The 6,000-nt window shown below is 40.4% G+C and overlaps 1 pseudogene; it reads right to left on the minus strand.

The window, feature by feature from the left end:
• Positions 1-1,984: 1,984 nt before the first annotated feature.
• Positions 1,985-5,614, minus strand: LOC140330465 (E3 ubiquitin/ISG15 ligase TRIM25-like; annotated as a pseudogene).
• Positions 5,615-6,000: the final 386 nt, after the last annotated feature.

Genomic DNA, 6,000 nt, shown 5'->3' on the forward strand with positions numbered 1-6,000 from the left:
AAGAAGTTCTTGAAAACCATGACATAGCTGTGACAGGCAGAAGCTTCAGTATCAGTCATGTACATTGTGAAATTTTAATAATTTATCATTTTCTGAATCTGGGGTCCATCAAAGATTTCTGCTTTTAATTTTTCTGTACTCAATCCAGGGTACTTGAAGCGATCTATCCATGTATTTGAAGCAATCACCGTCCTTGTTCTGAGCTCTAACAAATTGCTTCATTAATCCCAACTGTATGTGTAGTGGAGGGAGAATGTTTTTTTCTGTCAACCATTGGCTCGTTTATGATGTTCACTGCACATTTTTTCTTGTTTTCCCTTGGAGGCCATGTCACCCTTTTCCAGTGATCCTGCTTTGCTCTACTATCCCACAAGCAGATGAATATAGGGCTTATAGGGCTTTGTCATAAAGTAGTAGAAAGAGACAGTCACATAAAGGTCTATGGATATGTAATATGCAGTTCCCAATTATCTTTTCTGTTTTTAGAATGCATTCCTATCTCTCAGGAAAGCAGTTTGTAAATTACAGAATACAAGCGTTAGCAAGGTAGAAGAAAAGTTTTTCAATGACCCTCAACAGGTTATAAATCCAGGGAAGTGTTGAGGAAGAAAGATATGAAAGTTGTTATTCTCTGTCTTGGTTCTGCAGCTGCTTCTGTGGTGGGAGTTATGTTGGTGGCAATAGTGGTGGAGCTGATGGTGGCGATAGTAATGGTAAAAGTGTATTTCTTAAAATCAGAGCTCCTAGAATGGCCGGTGGACAAGCAGCATGTGGTGGCAACTTTTTGGCATACTATGTCGGAGTCTGACCATGATGAAAGCATTCTGGACAAGACTTGAGGAGGTAGGTACTATGTGACTGCTTGAGCTTCAAGTCGATTTGCTACATCTTTATATAGCAAATCAAACTGTTAACTAACATTAGAATGTTCATTATTAGCTGCCCAGTGCTTAAACATATATTTTTATTTTTTGTTTTAGGTCATTTAGAGGGATTTCTGTAAAAATTACCCTCCCCACTGCACAAAACCCCATGGTATTGCAATGGGTTGGGATGACATTGTATAAAAGAATGCAATGTAAATAATGGTAAGATTTATAACATGGTTGTAGGATGTGAAAAATTACCACATTTTTTAAAAATATTTATTTTTAAATTTTAAAATATTTAATTTTAATTTACAAAGAATAAACAAAGTGTGACCCCCCCCCCCCCTAATATTAAAACCAACCTTTTACATAGGGTTTAAAATTCTTGTTTTTTTTTTTTTTTTTTTTTTAAAGAGTTAATCACCGCCCCCTAATTCTCAGCCCACTAGGTGGCCGAGACAGAATGGGAACTCAAAGCCTTCCCGGGATACCTACGTCAGGCATCCCAGGAGGCCCTTTGGCGCTCCTTCTACGCATGCCCGGGCTACGCAAAAGGAGCCTTTTTGCTCAATAAGAAAAATTTGCAGATCTCACGCATGCATAGCGAGATCGACAATTTTTTTTTTCGTCCGACGTCACCCAATTCATTTTCCCATTTGGACCCCCCCTTTTACCTCCATCCTTCCCCCAACCTGTACATCCACCAACTGTCACATTGTATCAAATATCACACTAAACTCTTTGAATATTTGTTATTGGTTAATGTATACAGATATATGGACCATTAATGAGGTTTCATGTTTATTCTCAACACATATTTCACCACAGACAGACAACTTTCTGATTCTTCTTACTGACAGTACATTTCCTGACATCTTGAAGCTCGTCCCTACACACATACACCTATTTTCTTGCTTTATATGTTGGGGCCCCCACGGGTCCCTCCTATGTAGGGGCACCATTATTACAAAATACAAATCACGATTAGGTGAAACCTTACCTCACCCGAACAATTAACTTCAGACTGCTGTTCCCCCCCCCCCTAAAAAAAAATTACAAATCAAATATTGATTTCAACATTTTCAGAATTTATTCCAGTGATACTTTACTGCGGAGCTATTTAAGGTCCACACAATGCAGGCTATAAGAAATTATTGTCTTATCTCATGTGGCATTGGTATACATAATACATAAAGAGGAAATTATTTTTCTCATAACAAACAATATTGAAAAAGTCCTACGTGAATCCAATACCTCACTGAATAACAGTAGTTCCAAAATATGAATCACCCCTTGGAATGCCATTGCACAGGTAGGAAAAAAATATTTGGAGCACAAACATTGATCGAAGTAATACAAAGTGCATGGACTTACAAACAACTGAGTACATCTGAATGGAATGCCGAACTTTTCTAGCTGGAAAAAATGCCCGGAAAGGCAGATTATTGCACATATGTTCTGATTTTGGGAGTTTTGATTGATTGTTTACCTAATAAAATTTTGATCAGATACGTTAGTCGAGCTTTTAGTTGTCAGTGGATCAATAAGTAATATCCATTAAGTAGAATACAATAAATCTCTTAACATACACATATAGCTTTATTTATTTCTCTGCTCCAGTGATATCAGTGACCTTTATGGGTTACCGTCCCACAATCTCCTCTACCGCCCCCCTTCCCATAATTGTACAACCATTAACTGTCATCAAATATCAACAGTCACAACAATATCCGATAATTTTATTGATGGTGTTATATAGATATTTGGACCATCCCTGAGAAATATTGTCATATTCTTTGCTGTGGGAAGAGGTGCGCGTGCTACAATGCGTCCCTCTTGTACCCCCCCGAGGGCGTGGCACTCAGCTGCCTCGCCCCGGGGCGGGACGTAGTTAGTTTGAATTGGCCGATTGGCCGCAGGAGATTCAGTGAGTCTCCTATCAGACGGTGCCAGGTGGCGCAAGGTCATTGGTCACTCTGGCCAGTTAAGGAGAGCCTGTCCTGTACACCATTGCCCGCTATAGCCTCTGTTAACACAGTGTGCTTGGGTGTATCCTTGTGTTGGTTAAGTTTACCTGCCTTTTGTCATCTCCATAGTGACCTGGTCTGAAGTTGACTCTGCTTGAACCCTGCCTGCCCTGAACTCGAATTGTTACTGACCATTCTGCCTGCTGCCTGCCCTGACCTCGGATTGTTCCTTGACCTGTCTTTGCCTTACCCTTTTGTACTTTGCTTGTTTGGACTTAACCCTTGCTGTGCTTTATGACACTGAATAAAGCCTGATTGAAGGATATCTGGAGTTGGTTGTGGTTTGTGTGCCCAGGCGCATTACAACGACCTTGTCTTGCAGCTAATGCAGCATGGAGGGGCTCAGTGAAGGAGGTGGTGAAGGTGTATAAGTGTCTGATGGGGTCACACAGATCATAAAAAGACAACTGCCCGGCCTCATAATGCAGATAGACCCTGACCCTGTTACTGGAGATATTGTAAGGTAACCAGATTTTATAACTGTAATACTATACAGCCCCTGTAATACCTGTACAAACCCCAGGACTTCTTATTATATCCAATATATGACTGCTCTCCTCTCCTGTCTATACTGGGATAACACATCCCGACTAACCAAATCTCTGATTTACTGACATCCACTTCCCAGTAATGTCGCCCTGAGGGGAATCTCCTGCTGCCTAATACCTGAATATAATCCTGAAATCTCTCTGTGTTTCTGTGTTTCTGGGCGATTCTGCTTTTTATATGACCAGGGGGCAGTATTCATGTCATTTAATATCTGTAGTTTATTATGAGCTTTATTCACATCCAGTAATATTTCTGCAGCTTCCTGTATATTGAAGCATGCATTTACCTCTTTTATCATATCAGATAACCCTGTGTGTAATGTGTGTGATATCCCAAACACATCCAGAGATCTTCCATCATGGATGGGCTCCTCGTGTCTCTCTCTGTTCTCATTATCTCCATCCTCAGTATCACACAAGTCCCATGTGTGTGATTCTTGTAGGACAGTCAGTGGGTCAATCTTGTTACACAGCTCCTCAATGTGACCCATCTTCCTGGCCAGCTCGTCCTCCTTTATTTCCAGCTGTTGGATCAGATCAGACATTGGTAGTGAAAGCTTCTCTTCCTGCCTGGAGATCTCACTCAGGACTCTCTTCTCCAGGTCTTCCAGCTGTCTCCTGAGGTCTCTGAACGGGGTGGTGACAGTTTCTGTTAAACCAAATGCTTTTTCTTGTACATTTCTCATGTATTCCAGCAGCCTTTGGACTCTTTCCTCTGTCTCATTTCTATTACTAATTGATTTCTGCAAAAGATTCTTGAGTTTTTCCTTTTTGTTCTTGAAAGCCTCATTTAAAATCTCCACCTTGTGTCCCTGGTGATCTCCAACCAAGCTGCAGGACACACAGATACAGGCGGCATCGGCAGGGCAATAATATTTAAGGAGTTCCCTATGGACGGAGCATTTCCTCTTCTCCATAGAAGTGGTGGGTTCAGTTAGGACATGTTCTGGTGACATGCTGTGGACTCTCAGGTGATTATCACACAGAGAATCTTCACACATCAGACAGGATTTAACAGCAGGTACAGGAGAGTGAATACAATAAGTACAGAAGATTCCGGTTTCTTGCTGATCTGGTGGAGTAGATCGGAAAGTCTCCACTATATTACGCAGTGTTATGTTCCTATGGAGTGCAGGCCGATCCTGAAACTCCTCTCTGCATTCAGGACAGGAATAACCTCCAGACCCCTCCTGTGTATCCAGCACACGATCAATACAGACCTGGCAGAAGTTGTCCACATCTCAGCATTACAGGATCTGTATAAATGTTCAGACAGATGGAAGAGTCCAACTCCTGTCTCAGATCAGCAGACGCCATCGCTGACAGCAGAAAAGAGAAAAAAAAATTAACCGGTTTTGACTATCAGGAAGTTGAGGGGCATTTCAATGTTCTGCGCACTTTGCTAACACAATAATGTTGTTAGGTGCGTTGTGGTAATGCACACATAGTAGCTGATAACTGATAAGGATGAATAGGCCTTCTATGAAGGTACACTCCATACAGTGGTGTTTGAAAGTTTGTGAACCCCTTAAACATTTTCTATTTTTGTATATGAATGTGACCTAAAAATTCATCTGATTTGTTAACAAGTCCTAAAAGTAGATAAAGAAAACCTAGTTAAGGAAATGAAATAAAAATGATTATATTTGGTCATTTTTTGAAAAAAAGATCCAAGTACATATCTGTATTTGGTAAAGTAAGTGAATCCTTAGGATTATCATATAATGTTTAACTCTGGGGGTTTCATTCAAAGGGATGTTTTATTTAAAGGACGAGGATTCAGTAAAGTCTGATCACACACACATTTGTGGATGTGTATCATGTCTTTAACAAAGGAGGGGTCTGGGGACCTCAGATTAGGAATTGCTGATGCCCATAAACCTGGAAAAGGTTACAAGATCATCTCTAAAGAGTTTGGACTCCACTAGTTAGCAAATTATGTACCAAAGGAGGAAATTCAGGACCGTTGTTACCCTACCCAGAATTGGTCGACTTCTGTGGTAGCTCCAACTGCAAAGCATGCAATAGTCCGAGAGGTTACAAAGGAACCCTGCGTAACTTTAAAGCAACTGCAGGCTGGTTTCACATTATTATTATTATTATTATTATTATTATTATTATTAATAAACAGGATTTATTTAGTGCCAACATATTACGCAGCTCTGTACATTAAAAAGGGGTTACAAATGACAGACAAATACAGACAGTGACACAGGAGGAGAGGACCCTGCCCACGGGAGCTTGAATTTGATTCTAAGATGAAATGGAAGCCAGTGAAAAGAACTACAGAGAGAGGCAGCAGAAGAGGAGCGGTGGGAAGGATGGATGAGTCTGGCTGCAGCATTCATAATTCACATTAGTGAATGTTGATGTTTATGAATCCAGCATAAGAATACTGAAAAGAAATAGGGTGTATAGCCAGTTAGCAATCAGAAAGCCTCTACTCTCTCCCAAAAAATATTGCTGATCATCTATAGTTTGCTAAAGATCATGTAGACAAAACAAAAGAATAATGGAAAAATGTTTTGTGGATGAATGAAGCCAAAATAAACCTTT

The sequence above is a fragment of the Pyxicephalus adspersus genome, chromosome 5 (assembly GCF_032062135.1).
Source record: "Pyxicephalus adspersus chromosome 5, UCB_Pads_2.0, whole genome shotgun sequence".
NCBI lineage: Eukaryota > Metazoa > Chordata > Amphibia > Anura > Pyxicephalidae > Pyxicephalus > Pyxicephalus adspersus.